The sequence below is a fragment of the Aptenodytes forsteri genome, unplaced genomic scaffold, assembly GCF_000699145.1.
Source record: "Aptenodytes forsteri isolate BGI_AS27 unplaced genomic scaffold, ASM69914v1 Scaffold239, whole genome shotgun sequence".
In the NCBI taxonomy this organism is placed as follows: Eukaryota; Metazoa; Chordata; class Aves; order Sphenisciformes; family Spheniscidae; genus Aptenodytes; species Aptenodytes forsteri.
The window spans coordinates 267,161-284,202 of NW_008794743.1; the positions used below are offsets into that span (position 1 = coordinate 267,161).

At 40.2% G+C, this 17,042-nt stretch overlaps 1 protein-coding gene across 1 annotated transcript in view; it reads right to left on the reverse strand.

The window, feature by feature from the left end:
- Window positions 1-17,042, reverse strand: part of RORA (RAR related orphan receptor A) — a 119,232-nt gene that overhangs the window by 24,737 nt on the left and 77,453 nt on the right. Inside the window, exon 2 of the mRNA XM_009273988.2 lies at window positions 866-951. The gene's annotated coding sequence lies outside the window, so the exon portion shown is untranslated. The remainder of the gene's footprint in view (window positions 1-865; window positions 952-17,042) is intronic.

The following is a 17,042-nucleotide window of genomic DNA, read 5'->3' on the forward strand; positions in this document are numbered from 1 at the left end:
CATGGGATTGCAACGCATACATACATGAGGAAAGCAACAAGCTAGAGCACAGCTGTGCACACTGTGTCATTCCCAAGCTAGCGCTGTAATTCTGTACTAGTGATAAAAAGGAGTTATTAGCTTCACAGCACTCTGGCCTAGTGTTAGCGTTGTCTGATTTAATTATTCGTTGTGAGAGACAAACTAAACAAAATATAAATACTAGTGTAATCCTTGTTCACTAGAGTTACTGAAGGTACAAATCCAGGAAAAAATCCAAAGCCTAAACCTTACACAGCAACGGTTGCATTGCAAGGAATAGGCACTGCTTCCAGGAAGACCTGAGTATGCTTAACACCAGTAGCATGTGCTATTTGTGCAACATTATCTTCCATACCAAACAGAATAGATTTGTAACTGTAGCAGATTACAAAAGAAAACTGAGAAGCCTTGAGAGTTCTCACGTATTTCAACACAGCTTCTTAGCAATTTGCAAAGCAAAAATGGAGAGGGAGATTCAAGAAAGCCACAAACTCCCTCTCAAGTTAACCCACAGAATAGATTCTTTGTGGTATGCTAGAAGCGGATCATCTTTCTGTACCTCTTCTGCTTAATTCACAGAGCGACCATTTACAGGACACACAGCACAACTGCATGATTTTTGAAGCTTGTCCTGAAATATGCCTCTCTGTGTGTGTGACAAAAATGCCCTATTTAAAACCCAAATAAAACCAGTACTTCAGAATCCCCAATTGATTTCATATTCTTTGAAATAGAATCCACCAATCCAACTTTGGCACAATGCTTGCTCTTTAAAAAAGGAAGGAAAATAATCACTATCAAAAGGCTAAATGCTGTCTTAAGACTTAGTATTTCAGAAGCTTACCTTGCAGCCTTCACATGTAATGACACCATAATGGATTCCTGATGATTTGTCTCCACAGATCTTGCATGGAATAATTTCAATTTGAGCTGCAACAGAAGCACGCAACCAGTTAATTACATTTTCTTTTAAACACCTTATAAAAGCATTCCCTGATCAGCATTTGTACAGTGAAAACTAATAACCTGCTAAACATTATACTGCATTAACTATTCATTGCTGAACTGCAAGGGTCCCCTAGAGCTTTGGACTAAATTATGGCTGCTCGTTATATAATAGCTTTTGGGTTATTAAAATGGGTCATTTGAGAAGGTGTTTAAGAACCCCCAAGAAGGCTAGAATCAGCATTTCAAAGCCAAAAAGAATAGGAGAGTTCACATTTTGGCCAAAGAGCTACGACAACACTAGAAAGGTTTCTTCCAATCTTATTCCTGTGAGATCGTAAAAGGTAATTTTAAAGTTTGCCCTGCCTGAAAATGAATGCAACACCTTTACCAGTGGGGTCACCATCATGCCATCCAGTTCACGTGACTGGCCAATCCGAAAGAGAAGTAACAAGGTAAACAGCAACTACATTTTACACGAGAAATCCAAAATTCACATATCTGAATTGAAAGTGAATTATCAGTACATATTTGTATATTAGCTACCACAGAACAAACAAGGGAGGAAAATACAGCAGTATTCTAGTCAACTTACAAAAACAAAGGAGTCAGCGCAGACTGGAAAATGCCATAGAGATACGTGATATGAAAGCCCTAATTTTTTAAATTGAACTTCATACATATAAAACATACCTACTGAATTCAGTTTAGTGTGTGACAAAACTCTCTGCATCTATCTCTAAATCACAGCACCTTCCCATCTGAATACATGGATTTAAGAAGGGACTCCTGTAGGCTCGGGAATATCTCTTCAACTGCCTTTGGAGTATACGGCTGCAGTCATTTTGCTGGCAAGTCTTTTTGGATAGGACCGTGCTGAGGCAGTGCTTTACAGTATCGAAGACCAGCAGTCCACATTTTACATATGCTTGCATGTGCTCACACAAACACAGACTGTACACATTAGGTAGACAACCAAAAAATCCCCAGAAAGCACTTTCTCTGCCACTGTGTTGTTAGGATCAGGTATACATTAGTTTTCCTGAACCGGCTTAGTCCGAACAGGAGTACAAACCCAACTCTTGCTGTGTCTCTAACTGTGATATATTAACATCAGAAGTGTTATTAATCTCCCGTGAGGCACGGAAATCCATCCACAAGATGCCCGATTGTCTCAGAGAGCTTTTATTTCATCCAGTTTATGGCTATCCAGACTGTGACAACACATAAAATCGCATCTAATACTGTCTTACAATGCATTAGCTTAACTTCAGTTGTACGCTTAACACTGTTTTCAAAAAGTCATGTCCGCTCTTACAAACATTGCATTTTACATGCCATTAAATCCCTAACCAATTGCTTATTATTAAACAAGAATCACCTCCCAATGCTACTGTGTACTCCATTTCATTGCAGCCCAACATCATAGCTCAGGATCAGGCCAAAACTATAACTATAAACTAGAAGACCAGAAGACTTTTAGCACAGCACTGACTGTGCTAAAATACTCCTTCAAAATGTTCTCCAGATGACATCAAATGCAGCAATCGGAGCAGCTGAGTAGTACCCGAAATAGTACGCATTTGCTCCCAGGAACCTAATAGCAGCTAAAATGCTCTGCTGAGGAAAGCAGTGCCCAGCAGCTATGGGACTACATTGCTGTTTTCCTGACAGTTCTGTACCAGCAGCTTTCAAAATATTTTCATACAGCAGAACACCACTTGCATCTGCTTCCATCATAAGGATCTTTGCATTCTTGACCTTTAATCCCCCACCTTCCCTACAGCAACAAAATGATGGGCTGAAATTAAAAGGTCTGATTAGGACACTTAAGGAAGGAAGTACTTCCTCCCTGCAGTTCTCCAAAAACTGTTTTAATATCACTTTGCTCTCAGCTAACACATTAAACACAATGGAGCAGGAAATGAACTAATAAAAGGGAAAAATAAAGTGTATGCTATTTTATTAATGTGTTACATTAATTATTACTAGAGCATCATATGTTTACGAACAAAGCTTTGAGCAGAAAGGGTAGCATAACCCCACTTCACATGAGCGAATTGAACAACAGAATGAAATTCACAGAAACTCAGAATTTGTATAACGTGCAGTTCAAATTCAGAGAGCAATCCTGTGGGCAAATTCCGCAATAGATCTACTGACTCCCAGTTGTACCTTTTCAATATATGATTATTTTTCTACTCTGCTACAGTGAATCAACAGCCTTCTCCAACTCCTCTGACAGGGTAGTGACAAGGCTTATCTCAACAATGTATGTATTTTGTATGGCAATGTATTTTTTACATTTCACTTTTATATACATAATTACTGCCTTGTTTTGAATAGGTATGATATAATTGGATCTTGTTTATCTACAATATCCAGCACATTAGTTAAATCACCCATGAAGCCTGTCTATGCAATCCCTATTTATTAAGCAACAGGACATTTGCAGAGCGTTTCTGAAGGAACGTAACATGCCTTCAAAGTGATGGCCTAAAGCTTGGTTACTAACAGTCTAAAAGGTGCCATAATTAGTCCCAAATGCATTTTCCAGGGTGCTTTACCGTTAGAAGAGAATCTCCACAGATTCACAGGCTCCAGCTGTGCCAGCATTTGCCAACCGCTGTGCGTATTAGCAGCGGCACCAAATCAGGTGTAAGTTTAGAATTCCAGGTTTCCTCAAATTTACTACATCTTCAAGGTACTTACTTTCAATTAAGCACGCAGCATTTAAAACTTCAACTTACCGTTTCACTCTGAGATACAAGACAGTGCGATGAAACTCAGAAGCATAAATGGCTTGGGACTGCCACAACCAATTGTATTACAAATTAATGCACGGAAAGACATCAGATCAATTACTGCTCCACATGGTTGCCTTTGCAAATCAACTCATTGAAATGGAATCCCTGTCGCAAGTTCATACACTTTCCATATAGCATGAAAGGACTTAGGTACTTTAAACTTACTAAATGCAAATTGCCTGTGCCAAGATTATGCATTTTTCTTACAAGGGTGAAAATATTTTCCCCACTTTTAACTTTGACATGCAAATATGTACTTGCTAAAACCTTGTTCTTATGCAAACAAGGCAGGTGGGAAATATTTTTACATGTCAAGAATATGTTCCAACTTGGTTTCTCACATTCCCAGAGTTACTTAAAGCTTCCTACTGTGCTCACATTAATTGTACCTGTTCTGTGCTTACATATATTTATATGGTATATTTTCCAAGATTATATAAAATACTCTAATTCATGCTTTAGACTAGAATTAGCCTAAATTACAGTTTACAATTTCTGTCTCCTGGGGTGGTGCTCAGGCTGATTCTGGTTCCTGCATGAGCAAATTATTTCTTAAATATGAATTGCAGAAAAAAAATAAACTCTTGTGGTTGCTTAGAAACCGCTACAGATACCCAGGTGACAGATGTAGTTTGTATTCCCAGATTAAAGGCCTAAGAATCTTTCACACCCTGAAATAACAGTGCTCCAGAATACTACCAAGGATGTCCTGTGCCAAAGGCAGCAATGAATAGGAGTAAAAGCCCAAACAAACCACCAAGAGCAACAAATGCAAGCTCAAGCACAGAGACCCACCACAAGCATCGAACAAGTTGCTACAGAAACAGCTCCTGAGAGAGAGAAGTGACCATTAAGGGCCGGAGGTAGTAATCATTACAAACTGATGTCAAACACAAGGCAAATTCATCTCCATAGGAAAAGGCATCTAACATCCACTAAGATCTCTCAGTATATATGACTAACATGTAGCTAATCCTATCACTGGAACGCCTGGTAATCTTCCTTCTGCTGTAATGTCATCTGATCTTCATTTTACAGCAGGAAAATTGAGTGCAGACTTTGATTTGCTCAAAATCAGACAGAACAGGAACTTGAGCCCAAGTATTACAGGGGAAAAAAGCCTGTGTTTTTCCCCTGAATCCTTCTTCTTCCTCCATCCACTGCGTCTTCACTTGGCAATTGTCTGAAGTAGCTCTGGTATGCTTAAATTACATGATTGCCTCCACCTAATTCCTAGTGAACATGCCTACCAGACAACCAGAGAGAGCACTAAACGACATCGTTTCTTGGCATCCGGAATAGAAGAATATGCTTTATTCCCTCCTACGCCAGGCTTCACTTCTTTCCCCAAATCTGGAACGGTTTCACCAGGCTTGCCTGCCTTTTTCAAGCTCCGTCCCCCAACCGACCCCTCTAGACAGCCTCTCCCTCTTTATTAATCCCCGCATCATGAAATGCTGCTTTATTCCTTGTCTGGTTTGAGCAGTAGAGAAGGAAAGAAATCTAATTCTGTATTTGTAAGGAAATGCTCTGTACAAGCTCATCATAATCTTCAGTTTCTTCTTTTCTAACTCCTTGGGCAGACTCCAATCAGGACAAGAGCCCGTATAGCCAAGTAAAGCACGGGGCATCTTTCTCCCCAGTTCTGCCGTTTATGTAGCATCACATTGAGCCTCAACACAGGAAAGCGTATTACCAGTCCACCCCAAAGAAAACATTTTTCAAAATAAAAAATTATTGTCCAAAGACAGAAGTTTTTTCCTCCCTGTTAGTGTGTCTGAACGAAATGTTTGTTTCTAGTGAATTAATCGTCTTGGGGTAGAAAAAGGATTTTCCCATTCCTCCTCCTGCTTTCACACTGTTATTTTAAAATTGTACATTCACATACATCACATTTTTTCCAATTCACAACAGGTATGAAACCTCAGATTTGGTATCCTGGGATGGGCTCTTCAATGGAAGCAAAAATTGGTCCCCATTCCTGCCTTTTAGGTGAGATTCACCTAAGCTGACCTGAGCTATCTTGAAAGTTGGGTAGTTAGCTGAAGTTAATTGTCTTGTCTGCTCCTAGAGTGATGAGGAAGGGAGGAAGAAAGAGAGAAAAAAAGAAAGGGAGAAAGCGAAAGTGAGAAGGAAAAAGGGAGAAGGGGCATGATTCACTTCATTCAAGGCAAGCGAAATGAACCCGAGTGGAGATGCCTCCTCTTCACTCACCAGAGAAGAAATTTAACAACGCCTTAATTACAAGCCTAACTTTTAGAAGGTGAAAGGTGAATCCTACTGCCTCTTACTATTTCTGAATTGAAAAGTTAGTTTTTCCTTTCCAGAAAATGCGATGTAGGAAGTGCTCCCTTCCCCTCCCGTGGTACATAGGGTCCCAATCGCCTGTGTACGCTGGCACCATTGAGGTAAGAGCATTTCTATGGAGTTCCCCATCACAGCTCCCACCCTTCAGCTCTCCAGGCAGCGGTATCACAAAATTCCAGGTATACACATTCCTTTTTGACTCAGTAAAGATGGACTTAAGCACATACTGGTTAGTCTGCCAGACCGGTCTCTATTTCTTAAAACCTCTCTGGGCACTGAGCATCCTTCTCTGATCCACTGGCTTTCTGGAGAAAGCACCCTAACCAAAATTGCTAGCTGGACTGAGGACTTTCCTCGAGGCTAGATGTAGGGTACATACAACAGCCAGGACTGCAGCTGGTATCTCCTGAGTCTCAGCGTACTGCTTAAGAAGCTATCCCTTCTTTGACTGCAAGAAAGGTTTAAATTTTTTTTCCTGAATGTAGCTCGCCTGTCCCCCACTTCACAGGGTATGTACAATTTTGCAGCTAATTCAGAAGGGCTTTGAAATAAATATGATACATGTACAAATTGGGCTAACCTGCTTCTAAAGGGATGCAGTTTGTGCCAGACATCACTGCTAGTGCTGTTTGTAAGGATATTGATTAAATTAGGAGGCATACATATTCACCGACATATTCATACATATTCATTGACTCAAACAAGGGTACTGCATGTAATGTGGTATTTAAAGCAACATAATATCTGATCACAAACTGAATTAACAAGGAATGATTTTACTATATAATATTCTAATCTTCCCGCATTTTCAGCTTCATTACCTAAATAATTTGCTGTCATGTACCCTAAGTAATTTGAGCTGGCTGCAAATTACTTGCCTCCGAACACCTGCAGCTTACAAATGCTGCAGTTCTACTGAACTGAAAGCCAGTGGCAGCACAGCTCTGCCCATTCCATTAATATACTACGTTAAGTGACCATCTGTCCACTCATATATATTAAAATACTTAAACCCTGTGTACTTCTAAGGATGACAGCTGGTTGGTAGATGTCTGAGGCATTTTTAGAACACACAGTAAGTGTTTTGATCAAGAGCTGATGGAATTTACCTGCCCACTCCTTGCGCGAAAGGATTGTTTATTCTATATACAATCCCCACCATAATGGCATTCTGGCCACGAGCAGGCCTGCTGGAGATTGCAATGATATGGCTAGTAGAAGAAGCTCCTGAGAAGAACGAACAAAGCCTGGTATCCTGGAGATTTGTGTCTCACGGTCGGATTTTCTGGGGTCTGGTAAGGTTGAAGTTCCAGCAGAAGCCTTCCCAGCACGTGGGACATTCCTTGCATCTTCCTCTCCTTTACAAATTCTCCTATCTATAGCTGAGCTCAGGCTGCACGCTGTCCCTTGGTGGAGTATTAGTTGGGTGTCTTTCTGGGTATGTTTTTCAATTTTCATGAAACGTGTAGGAACACATCTTTGGAACTGCTGATGCTCTCAAGCTTGGCTGAAATAGTTTTGGAAATGAGGAGGATTGGGGTGATGGGCAGAAAACCAGACAAACACAAACAACCTCTCCAAGCCTTGTTTCCTAAGGAAATCACACTAGTAATAAAATAAAATAAATACTGAGGTTACGCTGGTACAAATCCTTTGAAGTCTGTGGGTGTGATGGGTGGAGTAGAAACGAACATGGCCACCAAAGTATTAATTAAAAGTAAAGTATGAGCAACACCTCAAACACACAAGGCAGAAATGCTGCAATGCCAAGACTAGATCTTTGGGCCTGAACACAGCTGGATCCCTCTTAGTAGGTCACTTGATACTGTGCAGCACTCCATAATGCTAAAAACATTTGGCTTCGAAGAGTATTAAAGGAGATGCACGATAAATAGTACCGAACAACCTGAGCACTTTTAGGGCTTGCAAGACTGACTTTTAGGAATAAATCTAAATTCTTTCAACCTCTCTTACTGATTTGGACACGTCAAAGGGAACAGTGCAGTAAGAGCTCATATTCTCATGCCAGGATCACTGACATTTTTATTTATTGTTTTACTTTAAGCCAAGAAATTTTACTTACAGAAATTTTAATTTAAAGAACTAAAGCTTTGCTATTACATGAAGCACTGGCTTCAACGAAGACATTTGAACACCTAATGAAAGAAGGCTATACGGAAAATGGTTTGGATTCTCTAATAGGCAAAACTATTTCTGTATGTTTATTGTTTTACTTTAAGTCAAGAAATTTTACTTACAGAAATTTTAATTTAAAGAACTAAAGCTTTGCTATTACATGAAGCACTGGCTTCAACGAAGACATTTGAACACCTAATGAAAGAAGGCTATACGGAAAATGGTTTGGATTCTCTAATAGGCAAAACTATTTCTGTGAAGTTGTTGCGGTGAGGTCTCTATGTATATTTTTAATGTTATATTCAAATAGAAAATTGCTGGAAAACCTTAATAGACCATCATAATATTCTTAATTCTTATAAAGAAAAATAAAACCAAAAAGAAATCCCAACACAAACAATCTAGGGCTTCTGCAAGTGTTCAGGAGCACAAACAAGCTAAAACCCAATTCACGGTTTTGAGGCACTTGAAGAGATGATGTTCGCTCCCTCTCAGTCATGTGTGCGACACTAAGTGATTTTTATTTTCCTTCTGTATAACAGTCTTATACCTCTCCACTGTCTTGGCTTTATCCATCCAGAAATATTCTCATTCTTTTTTGACCCAGCAGTGCAACTTGGGATCTCAACATTTGTATCACCAAGCAACTGAAGACATATTTTCACTTGTACTTTTGAGGAAAAAAGACCAGCAATCTAGTTTGCAGCTGAAAACTAGATGATTTGATTCTCCTTGTTGAAGGAATGACAAGTAGAGACAAGTCTAGCTTGGGACTCTGGTCGCATTATGAAACCATACCACAGACCAAACTGTAATAGCAAACCACTGAACTGCAAGCCTAGGCTCAAAATAATCAGGACTGCCACATCCGGATGTGTTCAGTTGTCCAGGAGCATGGAAAAGTAGTTCTTTGGAGAATCAATCTCTCATTACTTCCCGGGGCATACAACTAACATCTTCCGAGTTTGTGAAGTCTACGAAGTTCCGAAAGCTCCAGCTTTGTTACTACTTTCATGAACTTAAACACAAATCATGAAGATGGCTGAAATATACACCAAGAGATGTACACTGTAGCAAGATAGAGAATAATGATACTAACTCTTTGAGGAGAGGATAAAACCAAGAAAACCCGAAGCACCAACTCTGAATACAAATTCTATCTTTTTCTACTGGAGGAGAAGATTCATTCACTAGACGTAACACACAGGCACAGTAACAAGACACGGTAACCGAACTTAGTGGCGAAGAACAAGAACAGGGAAAGAACGAAGGGAAAAGCGTTACTATGCAATGTCCTATGCATTTCAAAACCAAAGCATTTGACGACTGGTTTGTTTATTTCAATACGGTCAGAAGAGACTTCCAAATCTCCTAAAACACCAGTTTTGTCCCATAATATTTCCACTTCTCGCTTTCTTTCTTGGTGGCTCAGGTGCTTATGAATAAACATTTAACCATTTTATTCCTCTCTTCTTCTCTGGCTGAAAATTAACAGTAGTTATACTGGCTATGATGAACACAGTTTGGAGTATGATTAATTTGAAGACTAGGCTAAAGGGAATTCTTGTTAAATAAAGCAATTCAGAAAAATAGGTTTTTTTACAAGAAAAGAAAACACACTGACACTGCAATCATGTGACTCTCTAATGAAATGTAATATAGTTTTAATCAAAGCCCTGAACTGCATGTCAAGAAATAGATACTATAACCCTCATTCTAGTGCTGATTTGCTGTGTGAATGGGGATGCTAGTTGGTGTTTCATTTGCTCTATCTACATAATCAGGATAATCGTCCTTTATCTCTACCTCTATCTACAGCTATCTTAGGTGACTGGTACTTACTGCCAAATCTTGGGTCTTGATCTTATGACCCAAGAAACCAGTGAGCAGATCTCCAGGACAAACAAATCTCCAGCGTTTTGCACTGCTTAGATAAAAGTTGCCACAAAACTATACAATAGGACTGCTAGTTGTCTGAATACTGTTAGTTTCCTTTTTTAGCTTTTAAAAACAAAGCTTACAGGTTTAACTACACAGCTACAAAACACTGCTCTTGACAAAATTACACAAAATACAAGTTTTAGAAGCAACATAGGTGTGAGCTATTACCACAGTAACTGCCAACGCTGACTTTTTCTGCTCTGATTTGCTACTGCATTTATTCAGTAAACAGCAAGCTAGTGCTTATGTCAGTTCACACTGTATGTTTTTACAGGATTCTAGAGTTCACTCAGGTTTTGACATCCCTAATTTCTTCCTAGAGATAACCACTAACCTTGGGCATTTGTGAAGAGGAACACCTGCAGCAGGGGCATAAGCACAGTTCTACTATGAAACAATCTGTACCACGCTGCTGTGCTGCTAGAACAAACCAATGCATATTGTCTGTCAAATAAAAAAAAAGAAAAAAGCAGCGAGCTGGTAGGCCAAGACGCATGTGCACCCTGAGGCAGGGAAAGTGCCCTTATACACTCAATCACACTGAGGTTTCTCACAGTCTTTGCAACTTATTTTTCTCTTACACTGGGAAAAGCTAATCGACACCGATTTCTCTTTGCTGGTGTCTGTATGTTGGTCTTCCATTTTGTAGTATTAATGGAGAAGAAAACAGAAAGTGAAATTTGCAGGAGAACATAATTCAGAGTACATTTATTTGCTGGAGCTAGCTGGACAATACTAAATACATTCTCCCCCCTCCCACCAAAAAGAAACCTGTACCAAAAAGCTTAAATGTATTTGTACTTCTGCCCAATTTCCCAATTCTCTGGAAGAAACTAATAAAGACTTTATTTTAATAAAGACAGTATTTTAATAATGTACCGTTTCGGAGTGAAAATCTAAATTACCTCTGACATTTGCTCCACAGATTAATGCACAGAGCCCCCATTTTATATGAAATTTCCCATTCTCAGGTGTTGGACCTGGACTTCTGAAGGCTGGAATTTGTTAACTCCGACACTGCCCTGCCACCTTCTCTTCCCTAATTAAATGTACTGGCTTAGGGGAGCATCTCAACATTTCTGTTTATTTGCTTGCAGTAGGAAAACAACTTACCAACCACTCGTCAATTTTAAGCACCACTTCAGCAGGTCAGATAGAAGTATCACAGCACAACCTTTACTTGAATGATTTTTCATAGGTTGCAAACAGTCTTAAATTATCAACACTTTGAAGGCAATCATTTTAGTCCCTATTACAAAGTGTATAGTTACTGTATGCAGGATTATGAGAGTAACTTAGTTGCTGGTTAAATTACACTAGTGTTCATTAAGGAAGGATCTTTTACTAGCTTTTTAGAACGGTGCTAGTCTTAGACTTCCTTTTATACAACATGAAACTGCAGTCATTTGATTTTGTTAAGAAGCTACGTACATTTGTGCCATTTGCAAAATTACATCTCAGTTCAATGGTCTCATTAGACTACTAGCACAAATCAAATGACACCTACAGTTACTAGATTAAAAAAAGCCACCTGGGAAAGCCAATCACTTGCAACATAGTGTCAAAATTATTAACAATTTCAACTAAATTCATTAACAAGGTGACAGGCTCCTGAATCATTAAAGGGACATTACATTAGGTCAGTGAGACTATAGCACTATCTAACTGTGGATAACGCTGCAATTTCATTCCTTCTACTCATACACATGTAGCTTTCAGATCAAGCGTTAATAATTCCTGATACTACTACTTAGAAGGTTGTCTCCAATTAGCAACCCATCACCACCACATATTCTCTATCACAACACACATACTTTCCTTTATATTTACTATTCGGCCAAGTCAAGTTCCACTTCAGTAGTTAGGTTCCCCAGAGATAGGAACAGTCAGTTTGGAAAAAGGAATACGGAACGAATGCAGAAGAGGTAACAAAGCAGGGGGGAACCCAATAAGGTAAGCGTTCCTTTAAACAAAGTGTTTGTCATGATTCAGCTCTGTCCTGCCATTTTGCCAGGCTGCACAAATTTTATTAAGGGTTTGGCCTCTGCAGAAATTGCAGGATGTATCACTGTGTGTATTGAGAAATGGGACTTTGTACGATTAAATTAAAGCCAGGCAAACATGCCTGGTGCAGAAGCCACTTCCTTACAAGAGAGCTGTACTTTGATGAAAAACCACTCAAAACCTGAATTTACTTCTAGAAGAAAAAGTTGCAGGGGAAAAAAAAAAAAATTCACCCATACTAGAAACTCCATCATTGTGAAGTGACTACATCTGCATTTTTAAGATATTTTCTTTTTCTTTTTGGCTGTACATGAATTTGATGTCATTAAAAAGGCTTCCTTTGATGCTGTATGCCAAGTAGAATCATTAGTTTCTCACAAAGGTGTGCTCTAAATGTCTAGTTTAAATTTTCATTTTCAGATGATTCATCTAAGAGATGAACAATAACCAAAACCAACTTCAGAACTCTAAACAGTAAAAAGCCTTGTAGCTGCACTCGCTCATTTTTAACTCCCTCCAACACCTCCTTTCTGGATTCACATGGCAGTCAATACTGAGGAGCATGAATTCCACAACTCCTCCTGCAATATACAGCTGTTAGAAGCAAACCACAACCAGATTCCCTCAAACCTCACAAAAGAGGTTCTTCTGAAGTCTGTATCCTGCATCTTTCTAGCTGACACGGGGTCACTTTTTTTATCCAAGGATGCTTTCCATTGCCACTGTTTCTAGTGTATATGTGTTGTTTTGTCACAGCTCCTCTTCACAAGTCCTCTTCAGAGGTCATTAGAGGATTAATGAAACTGAGGGACACTTCAGCCAGTGTAGCTTCAGCTACTCCCCTAGGTTTTGAAGGGGGGAGCACAAAATAGATTACTTATACCTATGTTTCCTCCATTTAAAAGAAAATGTCACTGAAGTCCAAAACCAACCAATGATTTACAGCTGATACATGTCTCCTGATACATATTGAAGACATTAGAAAGTACAGACGTTATCAAGAGCTTACAGCCTTTTTTGTGATACAGGGTCAAATCTCTGCTGAACAAATAATCATGTTTTCCTCTCCAAGAAAGATGCTTCTTTCAGCCCCTGCCCCATCTCAGAGGGAGCAGTATTTGTGTAAATGTGGGATCAAGAGGAAAGCTACATCATTTCTACAACAACTGCCTAGAAGACAGCCTGGACAGTGAAAAACTGATGCAGAGTATAGTTTTGCCATCGTTCTTCCCTAACACCTGTACAACTTCTCTGAACGCTTAATTATACTGCTTTGAGAAGGAGACTTACACACTCCCCCCCACACTGACCATTCGCTCAAGACAACCTGGATAGGTTGCATGCACACTTGCCAGACCCTGCTACCACACAGGTCTATAGAAACAGACACCTGCACACACTGCACTAAGCATGGCCACACATGCTTCTTGCTAATGACGATTTTCACCTACCCGCAGCTTTTATACTAGCGCCTCCCATCACCTAGAATGGTTTTACAAGGCATTTCTGTCATACTTCAAACTGACACCCTTCCCCTTCTCTTGACCATTGACTGCATCAGTCTGGTTTCATGGTGGTAGAACTTTTTTCTTTGTAATCTTAGCGGTACTTTCTTGACTTGCATGAAGTTACATGACAGTCCTTCATCCTTGTGAAGTGGGCTGGGGCCGCCCAGCTGGCCAGGGACCAGGGGGAAGCCACGGGAGGGCGGCCAGCTCTGCCTGTCTGCAGTCGGGCACGCGTTTTTCTCCTCCCTCAGATGTTGTCTTGTAGAAGGGCACAGGAGGAAAACACTATGACCTGTCCCCAAAAACTGCACCAGGAGGGAGAACATGCAGGATGGTATCAGAGAAGATGAAAATTTTATAGGCTCTAGCTTACAACAAAATAAACCCACCATCAGTCTATCAAACAGTCTCAAAAACACTCCTGCCAGAGAGAAAGATTTTCTCCCAACGTGTTCTTCAAACTATGTATTACAGTGTTGTCCCCCACCAACCATGCTCACGCCATCTCCCTGGACTCGGCTCTGTTTCTGTGCCTCTTTATATCCTCATGATGTCTGTATATACTATACTCAGTGTTTGAAAACCACCTTCATTTCGTGACAAGGATCATGAAAGGAAGAAAAATGTAGCTGCCCACAAAAATGTTTTAGAAAATTACAAGCTTGTGAAAAGAAAAGGTCTAGCAAAAGCTCTTCCTTTGCCACAATTAGATTAGGTGCTACGACCTTCATTAAAACCCTTTATTTTGCCTACTCATTTCATAGCATTTAATTTCCTGCCTCTCAGTGATTAAACCAACTCAAAGGTAGTAGATAAAGCAAGTTTGCTTGCTGTTTCAAACAGATATATTAATGCTTTACACTTAAAAAGCTTTCAGAGCGTCTTCAGATGCTGATTAACAAACATTGTACATAAAACCATGTCTGAGGTCAGACTGTGGCAGCAGATATGTGACTGAAACTTACTACAACAGCTCTGTTGCAATGCTCTATGCACAGGATACCTCCATTGCATACATTAAGGAAGCTTAAAGTTAAGCTTCACATATTTAAACACTAACAAAGTCTACTTAATGGCAGTCTTCAAAATGACAGTGGCCTCCTAATCTGCTGGAGATAAAGAAGTGCCAAGATTAATGATTACATAAGTGCATCGCAGAGCCCAGAAACAATAATCAGCTCTTCTGTTGTTATTTGTGTACAAAGGCTATTAGAGTCATCTGACATTCCAAAATCCAATTTAAAGTTGTTAAACCCCTTTCACGTACTTATTTGAGGTTGGAAAACCGAGAGGTTCGAAAAGGGAAAGGAAGGGTTTGATTTCCTAATTCTTTTCCCCTTACTGATTTTGCTCTAAGCCAAATCTCTCTTTAAGAAATGCAAAAAAATAAGCTTTTAAACAATGCCTGGAGTAACCAATATTGCTGTTGAAGGAATAATACCAATAAAACCCTAACATGCTTAGATAGCAAATTTTAAAATAATGATTACAAGCAAACCAAGTAACTATTCTACAGGAAAAGACCCCCTTGATTTGAGGGTGTCAATGACATCAGCTGCACAACTCTGACAAAAGTGGCTGTCTTCAGCAAATCAGCAGGGTGATAAACCAAAGGTGCTCAGGCACCGAACACCCATCTCAGTCTAGTAATGGGCTCAGTGAGAATTCACTCTCTGGATTCATACAGGCACAGTATTGTTTGCAAGAGACCAGACCGCTCTTGGCAAAATAAGGCAAATGACAGGTCCGACTGCAGCCTCTCTAAATATTATACAATCAATTATTTTTCCACAAAAATCCTTTAAAATTCAAAAGAACCCTCTTTGTTTCTGACAGAAGACTGAAAAGCAAGTTTAGAAACAAACAAATTGGTCTTCTCCTGGTTCCTTCACCTCCACAGATGACACAGAGAATGGGACAGGAAAAAAGGTGGCTACGTCCCTGCCCTCTCCATCTGATCAATGAGTCGTGCCTACCCCCCGCCAGGCGGACTGCACAAGTGGGACAGCCCGGCAGCTGGGAGCTTTGTCAGCAGCCATGTGTGCAGCGGGTAAATGGGCACGCTGCACGTTGCACTTGCCTCTCAGGGGAGCCGTCAATTACAATCCCATTTGTAGCACAAATTGCTGCAGCCCTGAATGCAGAATTCCCCGCTGGCTTCAAAACTCACAGAAAGGGCAGCTGAGCAGACCCCGGGTCTCAGACAGGAGGGGTGTGCATGGCAGACGGACCTACAGACCAACTGCTGCAACTTGATCTTGTGGGCGATGAGCTGGGCCTTGTGCTGAAATGGCAACTACAGCAGCCACTGCCCTTCTGGGGAAAGGACTAGTCTGGGAGCCTCTGGAGACCACAGGCCCCACTCCCACAACTTGGTGGTGACTCTCTCCTTGTATCAAGAAAGAGGCAAGGTGACAGCTGTGATTCAAGCTAATGAAGGTAATCATGAGAATACATGTAAAGGAATGGCAAGATGCTGACTGTCACAACTGAGCTTGTGTAGTGGCAGATCTGAGGCAGGCTTTCTCCTTCCTCGTTGTGACATCGGTAGTAAAACAGCCTCGGTTTCTTGCATAGCAGAACAGAGCCGTTACGGACTATGTGCAGAAGTTTTTCCTTTACAGCTGTGAAGTGATTTTTTAGTGTTCCCTAAAGTAAAGTCAATTAAGTGATAACTACATCTGTGCAGAGAACATTCAAAATGCTAATATCCCCACCCAGATAAGTCTTCAACTTTGCCTGCTTATTTATCTCCAACTCTTAGAAATTATTGCCATGAATGCTCCAGTGCCTTCACCCATTATCTTTGCAATCCTGCTTCTTCCTAACAAAAAGGCAAAAAGCACAATGCATAAGACCTATACCACTCTGATCACACTGGGGAGTAAACTGATACAAGCAAAGAAGTATCAGCTGATCTACTGCAGTGTAGCTACTGGCATATTTTGCTGCTCTCAAAGTCGTTCAGCTTTTCATCTAACTTATAGAGGTAAGAAAATCTGCTATGCCATCAGAGGCTCACATACTCTAGAAATAACAGCAGTTTGCATCATGAATTATCTAACACTATTTACCACTCAGGGAAAAGAAAAGCTACCACGTTTGGTGTTGTATTTTAATGTTTGTTATGTTTGCAATGGAGATAACACAATGCTGGTCTCGGGCACTTGGCTCTAAGATGGCTTCCTTACCTCAGCATGGGATGACTCATGTTATGTAAGTCTCCGGCCACACATGTTCAATGTGTCCCCACGTTTTTAAGTGACCCCCCCCCCGAAGCTGAAAAACCCAGTACTGAAAACAAAGGAACTTGATGATGTGCTGACTTACCATCAACATTTATATGAATGCCTTAATACTTTATTACTTTCAT